At 44.7% G+C, this 13,560-nt stretch overlaps 1 protein-coding gene across 2 annotated transcripts in view; it reads left to right on the top strand.

Moving 5' to 3' along the window:
* zfh2 (Zn finger homeodomain 2) overlaps positions 1–13,560 on the top strand; it is a 389,827-nt gene that overhangs the window by 120,508 nt on the left and 255,759 nt on the right. For both annotated transcript variants that reach the window (XM_033350922.2, XM_076617743.1), the window contains exon 4: positions 12,181–12,216. The gene's annotated coding sequence lies outside the window, so the exon portion shown is untranslated. The remainder of the gene's footprint in view (positions 1–12,180; positions 12,217–13,560) is intronic.

The following is a 13,560-nucleotide window of genomic DNA, read 5'->3' as shown; positions in this document are numbered from 1 at the left end:
ACGGAAAAGAATGCCACATTTATCGCAGCTTAAAGAAGCTCCTACCATAGCGCGCGACAGTTGTACATCCTAAACCTTCGATTCTCAAAACCAACATTCCTGCCAGGCAGAACCAAGTATCTACAGCGAGCCATAAATCCCCCATCGTAAACCTCGAAATTAATCGTTCCACCTCTCGCGAACCTATCGTGCCCCAAACTCTGTCGTGAAACACGTTTTTCGAACTTCGGTAAACAGGCTGATCTTCAAAGCATCGCGGTTTCGACTCTTCGTCAAATAAAATATTTCCCTCGGCCGGCGACTATCTCTTATCGACTGTTTCCCCGGAGGAGGAATCGTCCGGTGTACTGGTGACCGATAAAACGTGGCTATCGCGAGCAAACTCGTCGTTGGTGCCTCGGGGAGCGTCCGTCGAGCATCCACGCCTCTAATTATTTCTTCACCGGCTATCAGCCGGCGGTGATCTCGCAAGCCGTGGGTGCTTCACGCCTCGAAAAGCCGGGCAATCGGAGTGGCGCGATCTTCCTCTCGGGAGACAGGCCGAAACCGCGAGAGATGCGCGTCAGATCCGACGAAGACGACGACGGTCACCCGGCGGTCTTGTCATGGCGAAAGTGACAAGCCTTGTTTACACACCTGGTCGCGGTGTGCAAACGGTTCGTCGTAGTAATGCAGACTTCGCACGAGAACCACCAGAAGTGCACGCGTGCACGCGTTTCTTCTCTCGTCTACCTGGACCGTGAGTTCTGACGAAGATCAAAGGCGAGAGGAGGAGAGAGAATGGAAGAAGGATAGAGTGGTTAGAGAGGAGTGTAGAGAGACGGTAGACGGGAGGTTTTAGCGAGGAAAATATAAAACTATAAAGACAAGAACCTGGAGGATCGTGAGCCGGCAGAGGGAGATAGGTTCTTTACAGGCCAGTTGGTAGCACAGACAAGACAGCCGACATCCCCGCCCTTTCGCGGGCCAGATTTGTAACATTAGCCGCAAAGCGGAGGGAAGAGATCTTCCTTTTCCTTCAACCGGCGTGTAAGATATGACGTGGCCGGCTGACCAGTATGTAGAAGGCGAGGAACACGGAGTTTACGTTGATAAGCTCGCGTTAAGCCTGATAACGGGTAATGGATAGGCTGCAGGACTCTCGTTTTCTTTCTTTACTCTGTAATTTTTCTTTTTGTATTGTTGAAAACGTATAGAGAGGCGGGAATTATTGGAACGAACGAAGGAGATATTAGGTTTTTTTGTATGGGGAAACGAAAAAAATCATTTTAAGGAAATGAATTGAAATCTATTCGAGGTTTTAGTATCTCGATTGAGATACGTTCCAAGTTTTTTTTTTAGCTGTGGAAGAAAATTACAAGAGCGATCAAGCCGCGCTATTATCGATATTTACATGATAATGAGCAGAGTGTTTGAAGATGTTATCTTCTCTCAATAAACCATGTTTGTCTTTCCTTCCAGCGATAGGTTTTTTTTCTCAATGAGGAAAATTGTAAAATTATCTAGTGCTTCGGAATATTATTTAAAATATGAATTTTGATACGAATAAATTAGCTTCAACAAGGTAGAAACAACACTTATCTGAAACTATCTTACGTAGTTTACAAAATTTCCAAGAACTGCGTTACTAATTTACTTTCGTAAAATTTTTGATAAAAGATCTGAAACGAAGCTGATGAGACCTCGTTAGTTGGAACTCGACTTTGTGTAAAATATAGCCAAGATCTCTAAAACGACGCAAAGAAGCGTCCGTAGTTTTTCGAGTATCCTCGAAAGGTTCGCTTTCTTGGCTGAGAGGCTTCTAAAAGGAGCGTTCTAGCCTGTTTACTCGTGTCTAACTGCGTGTCGGCTATATGGAAACGTAGCAGCTGGTTATTAAATTATAGGTTTGCAAGTTCCCCAGTAAGAGGCCACGAGGTAAGGTTCACGATGCTTCGGACAAAATCTACAGGTTTTGTGACGATTCGTTGTTAATTGGTCGGTTCGTACTTTACATTCGGATATTACATTTTCTAAATCTGAATCGCCAGCTGTAATTCCTAATTTATCCTTTAATCTCATTACACGGAACACCCTGTATATCGTAACCAATCCTATCTTATTCGAATCACGATTCACAGTGGAAGATCTCCAAAGAATGCCAATTGAAATTTTAATCAACCGGAGCAATATGACGATATATTTTGCATACGAATAGATTTTTACATTTAGAAGGAACGTTTTTCTTTAAATCGTCGCTGATAATTAATCTTCAATCCTTTGCTATAATTTGTAAAATAGTGTTAGTTCACAGTCTGCAATTACTGCGATAAAAAATCATCTGCTTCTTTCTTTTTTTCGAGCCTTACAACGGTAATACGATCCAAACGACACAGTTACCTTTATACATCTCGTATAATATCCGACATAAGAAATCAGTTTGAGTCAATTTCTTCTAACGAATGATCAGAGACGCTGTGTCGAATGGATGCCAGTTAACCATCCAGCGAAAGGGTCTGTAGCAGCCGTTTTTCTCGAATCGACGAACTCGAATTCTTTTTAGAGTAGGCGTAACGTCGAGTCGAACGAACTGATCTGGCATGCACGCAACACGCGATCCCCTGTGTGCACGCGTGAAAAGAACGGTTCGAGGTTTCTCCGGGTAATAATGTTTGATCAGCCTATCGATCCTTCGCAGCGACGTGAAGCAGCAATGCATGCGCTACACGCTCGGGGGAATTGGCTTCAATCTAAACGAGCCGTGGCTACAGACACGGCCTAATCACTACAAGGATATTAGCTAATCTCGACCAATTAGACGTAATGGCTGGATTAAGACGGGTCGCACGCATGCTAAAATTGAATATTATATAATCCCTGCCAGAGAGCAGAGTGGCCGTGTTTCCCACGTACGTGCCACGAACTCGGACGTTGTTAGCTGTTTGCCTGTCGGCCTCTACCTACTGTCGCGTAATAGCGATTACGTATGTGTAAGACTCGAAGAAAATCGAATTCGCGATTTTCTATAACCGAAATGATTCGTAGATTTCATACCTTCTCGATGATTAGGTCACGCATTTGTGACTTTTGGAGTTTCGATCGTGGTATTAGTACGTTGCGAGTTGTCCTGTCAGATTTCATGAACATTTCAGTCCGCTATTTCAGAGCTGTCCTTAACGCGAACAGAGCAACTTTTCATTTTGTGTCTAATATTTAACGAAAGTCGTGTTACATCTCCAAAGTGAAAATAGTAAAGTAAAGTACGACGTAGTAAATTTAGGCAACAAGAATACTTAAATACATCGTCCCGATTTATTCTATAACAAGGTACAAGATCCAAAGATTTTTAATAATCGCATAGTTCTCCTACGTACAGCCCGTGAAACATAAAACGCACGAATCCATGTCCAGATCGAAACCAAATATCAGAGAACTCGGTATGACAAAAGCGGACACGGAGTACGCATAGAGTTCAACCATCCAGCGTTCACGGAATGGACAACAATGTAATAAAAAGACAATTGTAGGCGATAATTAGAGAGAGAGACGGTGAGACACGTGTGGACAGAGAGTTGCAAGTGCTGTCAGATGGAAGATAACACGCGAAAGCGCTAATTACGGTCGTAAAAATGTTTGTGCGAGCATTATGACGGCCCACCGTGAATAATTATCGGCCAGGACAATTATCATTGTTGAATTTTATTGGAAGACATCGAGGATTCCAGGAAGTTGACGGCGAATTTCAACAAAAACCCGACATGGAACGATGATGTGCGTCGTGGCGCGAGATCGTTTCCGGCAATCTTTATTAGATGTTCTCGAAACAGGCCTTGCGGTTCCTGCACGGTTTCCTTTCCTGCTTCTAATTCCACCAAACGAGATAAGAAAGAAATTTCATCGGATCGAACGCATCTGTGTTTGCCATGGGACGTTTTTCCAAAAGGGGTGGTGCCAGGTAAACGCTAAGGGCGCCATTATCGACTGTCTAGAAACGTATCTCACATTCCGAACGATAAGCATAATCTCGAAAGAGCTTGTTCTTAAGACGAACGAAAGGGCATGGCCGTCGATGGGTTGATTAGCGGGTTTGTCGTCGAAAGAGACAGAGAACGTGCGAAATTATCGAATAATCGACGCCCCACGGCGAATCGAAATCGACGATGGCGCGGTTTCGTGTTTTTCCATCGTGCGGGGCGCCCCGGTGAACTATTTTTATTCCTCGCGCCATTTGAAAGGTAGCGAAGCAGAACGTTGTACACGCGCGATAAGATAAACGCAGCGTAATTTTTATAACGCGCGTTTATCTGACGGCAAGAAGTTTATGCCCTGTAAATGAATTGACTTCGGAAACACAGAACCATTAGAACGGCCTTTGCTCGGTCGCCGATGAAACTTTATTTCCGTTCCAATGTCAATTTATCAGAGTGCGAAGGTGTATTCATCCGATAAAGGGAATGGAGTTCGCACGCTATTTATGTCTCGAGTTTAATTGATTGTTGATAAAATTAGCGCGATTTCAGACGTCGATTTCTCTTTCTACACCACAAAAGCGTGGTTACATTAGGAAAGAGCTTGATGTATTGATCGTATCGATATTGAAATTTAATCTTTCTAATCAAATCCAAATATTAGACCACGAAATTAAATGCAATTGACAGTTCTTTGAAACATTGACTAGTAGATTTTTCAGAAATTTCGGTTAACATTTCTAAATTTATTTCATCCCAGAGAAATATTACGACACTCCTTTACGATTCCCAATGCTGGATTTCCCGAAATGACCTAACTATCGACCCAACATCACATTCTAGAATTCACCCCATCGATCCAACAAACCAAAAGCACACGCTCACTAAGCTTTACACCTTTCAAAAAGCCTGACTAATCTCGTCAGGTTTGATCACGGCCACTAATTCGCTGACCGATACACGGGTTCGAATAAACGGACGAGGCCATCGCTTACTGACCTCCGTCAAGCGATGCGCTCGGCGAAAGAAAAGAAAGCGGACACCAGAATCTCCAACAGCCTCGAATTCCTCCAGGCTGATCCTGCCGTCCGACAGGATAGAAACATCTCTCATTCTCTCTGTTGGCATGGATGGTTTGTCGTTGGAGCGGCGACAAGCGTTCCCCAAACACAGAGGGACAAGGCCAGCCCCCGGGGGTGGAAGGCAACAAGTGACCACAAGCCAGACACACACGGCCATCAGCCTCGTTCTTGTTCGCTTCCCCACTGGTTCTTGTGGTCGTCGACCAGTCGGTAGTTCGTCGACGACAATCGATATATCGACCATCCGCGTCGAGGCAACGTTACGTCGTCATCGAGGTGCACGTGAATCGCCTGAACGTGCGTTCATGTGCGTGCGCCCGCTCGCACGCCTTCACGAGGAAGGGACGAGGAGAATCAGTGTCTTACGTGGGTTGTGGTAGGCCACGGACGTCCGTTCATCCGTCTTTCGTGCCCTTCGAGGACCAGCTACCGACGTTACCCTGAAAAACGACTGCTTTCTACTAACCGACCCACCTTAAATATAGATGAGCCACTTATTTGTTAAATCGATTAACTCCAGGAAACAAAAATTGGGAAAATTAATGAAATTATATAAGACAGACATGGAGCAAGTGTTTTGACACTAATATTCCTGAAATTTTAATCACTTTGGTATGCGAATGATTCGGATATTCAGAGTTCTAACGTCTAGCAAAGATTTCTACTGGGTCGACTGTTTGCTAGAATGATGTGCTTACATACGTACACTCTTATATGCTGTGTCTAATTAGATTTATCGATGGCGTCATTGAGACGTAGGGTAGTTGGAGTTTGGAGATAAAGTCGGTCGTCGATCGATTAGATAGAAAGTTGGAAATGGAATGAGTACGTGGTAAATAGTTGGTTGAGAAGTAATTTAGACGATTGGATTGATTTTAATTGTTGGAAATTTTTCTCCTTATTTTACATCGGATTTCCAGGTTCGTGTTCTAACTTGGATTAACCTAAGTAAATCGAATTTATTCCGGTATTGCCATAGTTTCTTTCAGTTCATACGTAATCGAAACCAATTCGACAAGCTCCAATCGACAAATCATAGATAAACAAATTATCGTCAGAAGCCATCGCAACAATGATTCACCCTACTAACCCTCGAACCAACCACCTCAGCGTCGAGGAAAACAGTCGAACACCCACGATATAGCTTCCTACTCGTCTCCATCGCTCGACAAACAGTTTCCCGCGTAACTTTGCTAACGAATGAAAACAAAGCTTCCAAATTACCCAGGAAATCCACAGAAAGCCCAGTATCTGATGGAATGCTGACGAAAATTCGATAAAGTAGACCAAGAAAGGGATGTGACAGGGTGACCGAAGGAAAACACGAAAACCACTGTTATTTCTTTGAGATTTTATACGGCGGCGTCCCGATATGGCAATGTTTTAGCGTATTGATCCGTTGGGGTTTAGTTGAGCCATGGCAAAAGTGGCGGGGATAGTTGCCACGATAGGGGCGAAGGGCGTCCGGCGGGGAGTAAAAACTGGACGGCGGCACTTACCCGCTCATAATCACCCCCCGAGCCACTCGAGCCACCACCTTCGACGCCGGCGTCGTCGCGCTTCTGTCGTAGCGCGCGGTCTTGTCCGTGTGCCACGCGGCGCTACCACCCTGAGCTATAAAGCGTTCTCTAAATCGGTGTCGTCGCCGGCGTTTAACCTTCCAAGTCCAGCAGAAAACACGGGGAAACGTTATATCAAGGTTTCGAGGTGTCGTTTTAAGAATCTTCTTAACCTTATTGCGTTGCCATTTTCCACTGTGAAACTTGTATTTCCTCTTGTTGGAAAGTCCCTTTACCTTGAGGAAAGTATTGGAAAAATGTTATTGTTATTGTCTAATAATTTTAATAATTTTCATTCTAACTTTGCGATAAAAGATTTTGTCAAACGTTAAAAGTGTTTGTGTTACGTCGCGTAACACTCTACCTGGCCGAGGCCACACACCGGGCAATATGGCAACCAGATGTCTTCGGGTACTCGCAGCGTATCCTCCATAGTTTTAAGCACCGTCCATAAATCTTATAGATTTCCTAGAAAAGGTCCTTTAAACAAAACAAACATCTGGTTCCGAGGAATTTCTAAACACTATTGTCTACCACGGCAGGACAAGGGAAAGTCATGCACGCTGCAACTTTCCTCCCACTAACCACTTTCTCTCGAGGGCAGTTAAGACCCTTCGTTTAACCAATTAAAAACGAAGCCTATTCCCTCACTCTCCTAAATAACATCGGCTCCAACAAATCCGATGGTCCCGTGCGCTAGACACACCGATCCTTAGCCTTCCTCCGAGACAGCATCGTCTCCCAAGAGGCACTGATTCTACATCCTTCGAACGGTCAACATCCTTCGAGCGGGTAGACACACCCGCAGATCAGTCACTCAATCATCTCGTACACACGCACCAGTGTAACTATCCTCGTTAGAAGTTGTGGAATAAACGGTGAAATATAACTTACTACTGTGTCATATTCAATCAACCACCTCTGTTATCTTAACCGAAACAGGGGAACGACTACTTCGCGGCGTCGATTCACCGAATCGTAGCGAGAATTTACGCCTCTCGCTGACGCGTTTTCCTCGCGACCGCGTCTCTCCGCGAACGGTCGTAACATTTGGTCCTTCGAGCCGGATCATCAGTGGCAGTGGATAGTTTTGTCACCCATCCGGTCGAAACATTTGGTCCTTCGAGCCGGATTCAGTGACAAGTGAAAAGTGTGGACACGTAACCGGTCGAATCATTCGATCCTCAAAGCCGCATCACGCGTCAAGTGAAAAGCGCATACCAGTGACACCCACTAGCATACAGTGCCACGTGAATCCAACATAACCAGCAGCGGAAGCGTTACCCCCCAGCGAGGTCAGTAACGTCAAGGATCGTCACCCTTGAAGAGGTAAAATTCGGTGGTTAAAACGCAACCACGCAACCTCCTGCCGCAACTGGACAATCTTCAACAGAAGTAAGTTATAGCCATTCCACTTATCTAACAAACAATGGCAACCGGAAACGCAGAGAAAATCACCTCCTTGCATCGGGAGCGAAGCAATCTAAGCGACCAATTCCAGGCCGTATCGAAATCACTCGACGAATACGAACAGTCTGGTCAGCACTACAAGGCCACCTTAAGAACTTATCGAAAACAAGTGGACGACATTTGGAAACGGTTTAACATTGTCAACGACCAATTACTTGAGCTCGACGACTTCGCACCTGTGGACTTACTCGATGTCTATGTGGATCTGGTAGTACGATTGAGCGCTCTCATCGAACTTAATTCTTCCTCAACGGATGCCTCCAAGAGAGTAGCGAATCCAAAACCTCCGGAATGCAGCAACAAAGCTCCTAGCAGGTTCCAGAGACCACCGATCCCATCGCAAGGCAAGCTCATCGCATCACACTCGCAACGTGTCGCCTACACGCGACTTGACAACAATCACGCTAGCATCGTCGCTACATGAACAATCTGATTCAACGCTGCCAAACGCCTTAAATCAGAAAACGCTTCCCGTGCGGACCTCATCGCGTGACACTCACAACGTGTCACCCACCCGAGACCTAACGACAACCTCGCTCACATCATCAGCATCGCAACAATCTGATTCCACGCCATCAGACGCCTTGAATCAGACAGCCGCTCAAGAGTCTCTGGATCAACAGACGGATGAAACCTTACCAGCCGACATGCCGTCTCCTACTACATCATCGCCGAAATGGAGCACACCGACGAATGGGCTGAAACAAAACACCATACTCGTCGATGTCAGTGCAGCCTACAAGGTGGACCACTTGCTCTCAACGCAACAACCCTTAGGCCTGGCCATCCATTTTCCCTGGCAACTACGGCACCTACGGACGGCAACGACTCATACGGAGCCGAGCATCTTGGACCGAAATGCAAAATCTTCCCACTCCAAATCCAAACCTAACCAAACGGAAGGTAAGATGTCTCTAATTCTACCTTTCGCAGAAAACTGGACCACGCCGGTCCAACCACCAATCATCATCAAGAAGGCGCGATACGAATGGGTCAGCGGGGGGAGCCCTGTCCTCCAATCCACCGAAGACCTCCTTCACGTCTTCATTGTGCATCCACACACGGATTTCACGTGCCTTGGTGAAATCGGCGAGCTGTACAACGACACCTCCTGGGACGAGGTGTCTCACGACACTTCATGGGCCGAGCTGTTTCACGACACTTCCTGGTTCGCGAACCGCAATAGAAAATCGCCAGGCAATGCAGATGACCACGGCGATCCAGAACACAAGGAAGACAACATATCCTCAACGCACCGGACTTTCGACCGTATCTTCGAAGTCACCCTGGCGACAACGGCCTCATCCAGACTACCACAAGTCATACGGCAACGAGCATCTTGGAACGACGTGCCACACAGCTCGTCCTACCAACGAGCCAACCCGATCAAGCAGAATAAGGACAATCAGCAATCAACCTTACCATCCGTACCCTCAATAGCCTTAAGCACCGTCCATAAATCATAGATTTCTTAGAAAAGGTCCTTTAAACAAAACAAACATCTGATCCCGAGGAGTTTCTAAACACTATTGTCTACCACGGCAGGACAAGGGAAAGTTGGTTTTTCTCAGGCACGCTGCAACTTTCCTCCCACTAACCACTTTCTCTCGAGGGCAGTTAAGACCCTTTGTTTAACCAATTAAAAACGAAGCCTATTCCCTCACTCTTTTAAATAACATCGGCTCCAACAAATCCGATGGTCCCGTGCGCTAGACACACCGATCCTTAGCCTTCCTCCGAGACAGCATCGTCTCCCAAGAGGCACTGATTCTACATCCTTCGAACTGTCAACATCCTTCGAGCGGGTAGACACACCCGCAGATCAGTCACTCAATCATCTCGTACACACGCACCAATGTAACTATCCTCGTTAGAAGTTGTGGAATAAGCGGTGAAATATAACTTACTACTGTGTCATATTCAATCAACCACCTCTGTTATCTTAACCGAAACAGGGGAACGACTACTTCGCGGCGTCGATTCACCGAATCGTAGCGAGAATTTACGCCTCTCGCTGACGCGTTTTCCTCGCGACCGCGTCTCTCCGCGAACGGTCGTAACACTTTGTGTTTGTTGAAACGAGAGTTAGAAATGAAAATTCGTGGGCTGCAACAGAGTTACAGGTTAGAAATTGATGATAATTTTGATACTCTCATACTCGCGCTAATGATACTCGTATTTTAACGGCAGCGAATATGTTAATATATTAACCGGACAAATTCCGTGAGCGTAGAATTAGAAATCAATACAGACACAACGATTTCAGTCAGATTGGTTTCAGGAATTTTACAAATGATTAAATTACATCGTATGAAAATTAATATGTATCTACGAACAGATACTTTTAAATAATGATATGTTTTTTGTCTTGATATTCCACGGGTTATAACTACTAACTACGGAATAATTTATGTAACATTTCAAACGTAATCTAATAACATGAGATGTTCAATGTATAATATCGATGTACGATTGATACGAGAGATTAAAACCGAATAACAAGATTGATTTCAAATTAATCGTAACGCAGTGGAGCAGTTAAGAAGCTGTCCAGACCGAAAGAGTAGGAGAAAAAAGTGTTCGATTTTTCTTGATTCAGGTTTATTGCACACTTGGTTTCGACGCCTACACATCAGGTGGTCGTTCAGCTTCATAGCTTACGAGAGACACGCAGAAAGTTACTTTCGTTCTCTTACGATGAAGGTCTCACATAATAGTTTGAAACAGCATATATCAGAGCTTGAAAATATGGGATAACATATCTAAACCTTTCCTTCGAGTTAGAAATAAAAATTCGTACGGACAAGTCAATTTCAATTTGTGGTATCCTTGTTCTCACAAATAGATGCAATAAATCTTGAACAGAAGAGAAAGCCTCTCAGGAGTTAAACCGATCCACTGGATTTTCTGTAAACTTGTTAATTTCATTAATCGAGTACACGATTTTAACATGCAATTCTCAAGAAATAACGACTTCCTTTCGTAAGTTCTAAAGTTAAATAAATTCTAACTAAGTGCACGATAACGAATCGAAGTTATTCTCGAAGCAAACGGTCTCGTCAAAGGGAAAGTCACGCGGTGCCAACGATAATTATCGGCGAAAGGTTTATTAGTCTGCGAACAGTGGTTCCCGGAAGAGGCAAACGAGCTCGTCTCGCGAAGGCGAATCGATAGAGGTTGGTGTATAATGTGTGTGGCTAAAATAACTATAGCTGTTAGTTAGTCGCCGCCACCCTTCTTACATATGCAAACCCTTAAATAATTACGGCTCATTCGTGCAAATTATTCTGGGGTTTCCGCGCGCCGCGAAGTAAAATGTAATAATACGGGATCGCGCGTGCGTGCACGCCACGCGAGTGTCTCTTGGCATATTTAACAATTTTGCTCGGCAGTTGCTCGTTTTTCCAAATAGGCGAGTCCACCTTTTCGAACGACAAGTGTCAACGCGCATTTAAGACCAGCGAAGCGTTGTAAAATTTCAGAGAGGGAAAGAAAAGAAAATATGAAGTGCGCGGCGCCAGTTCTCACGCCGCTCAAACGATACTAGACACTCTTTGTAGAATAGCTTCGTGAATCTTTTAGTAACGTATTTTACTTCCAACTATTTTGAGTCTTGTTTTAATCCAATGGTTCAAGACTAATTTATTTTTCGAGTTACGCTGAACATTTTCTCCATTTTTATTAATCAAGTTTCCAAGTTCGCGAGCTTCGCAATTTTCATCGAAGCTCCATTTTCTTTATTTCACCGCTTATTCGATGAAAACTATCCAATACGTCCCTAAAGCGAGATTCGCGTAATTCTCTTCTTACGATTTAACTTAAAACAATTTAACACGTACGTAATAAAGTTGCATAACATCGTGTTGCAAATTCTAAACATTGAGTAAGGTGCAGGTATTATTAAACTGCAATTAATATGCGTCGATTACGCGTGGGAGAAGCAAGATCGCGTCACAACATTCATTAACCAACCGATGCTGCATTGGTAAATACGTATTGCTATAAATTGGATATGGTAATTCCGTACGCATGATATTTTTATCTTAGTATGAATCTTATGTTACTTCCAATAATTACATTATTATATGGTCACTTCATATTTAGTTTGTGCCTTTGTTGCAGAAGGAACCTCTACTTCTATGCTGGCGAACTTATCTGGTGAGTGGAATTGCTAATATTAAAAAGTTATTAACACGATATATATACCTGAACACTCGATCATTGTTTCTTTTAAAGAAACAACAAAAATGTAGGAATGTGTTGAAGTTTGTCGAAGTAAGATTTGATCTTTCCATGGAAATAAAACTCCGTATAATTAAGCCACAATTAAACTTAATTCCATTGAAACTGCAAATTGGGGTTTGAATCTGAATCTTCCTGTCGATTAATTATTAGCACACGGCCTTCAAGAATCATCAAACAATGTATCAAACAACGAGAAACTAAACGAAAAAACCTTTTCAGAATTCAGTGACGTATACACCTTTTAATCTTTTCAATCTTTCAAGTTACATATGTATATGCATGTATACAATTATAGATCCTGCATTTCAATGAATAAATAACAATTCTACAAATCATAAAGTGTAATCGGAAGGTCGTGCGAAAGAAAAAAAAATAGCGCGACGTATGACAGCGGTTAAGCCTCGCGCACGCGTTGGAATCGCGCCAAGAGGAACGCGGCGATTCCCGACGAATCCGAAAAAGGGTCAAAGGAATTTCTCGCGTCTCGCGTCGAAGTGGCGGCGCTTATCGCCGAGGAAAATCGGAACAACCCCGAGGTAGGCGCGGCGCGAAGGTAACCGTGTAACACACTCGAGGTGGTCGTTGGTACGCGTGCGATTACTTACTCTCCATCGGCGAATTAACGACGAATCACCGATGGGAAAACCGGTTGCCCGGCCGAACGGCACGCAGGCCTAACGACTTCTCTCCTCGGCCTCAGCACGGGCATTCCAACGGCACGAGTTTGCCCCGCGACGCGAATTAATGGAAACACGCCGCGGCATGCGGCGCGCGCTGATAAAGCGGAACGCGCCTTCCTTACCTTCGTATCTCTCTATCCTTTCCCAACGAAAGCACCTCGCGCAGCGTTTCGTCCCCGACCATTCCGCGTTTACGCAGATCTTCCTCACTTTTTTTTTGTTTAATAGTCACGATCGTCGGTTGGCTCGACTGTTTTCTTTCGCTCTGTCCATTCGGAGCATCGTGGACCCGTTTTCCAGCTGGCATCCGCCGGAATCTTAAATTCGTGATGCTTGGCCGCGCGCGTGCCATCGGTAATCTTTCGCCACGCGTGAACAACGCGCGCAATATTGGCTCGTCTTTATGGAGAGGCGACTTCCGCGCGAATTTATCGGAGAACCTTTGGACAAGAGGTTTACCGTAGATCGGAGAAGGTTTGCGGTGTGCTGTAACTGCCGTGCACGCGTCCTCTGACGAACTGTCGTTCCGACGAATGGACGTTTCGATGATCGAAATGCGTACATTTTGATGCATTTA

The sequence above is a fragment of the Bombus vancouverensis genome, chromosome 4 (genome assembly GCF_051014615.1).
Source record: "Bombus vancouverensis nearcticus chromosome 4, iyBomVanc1_principal, whole genome shotgun sequence".
Classification (NCBI taxonomy): domain Eukaryota; kingdom Metazoa; phylum Arthropoda; class Insecta; order Hymenoptera; family Apidae; genus Bombus; species Bombus vancouverensis.
Note: the sequence above shows the minus strand (reverse complement) of the source record. Positions and strands in the feature narration are given on the sequence as shown.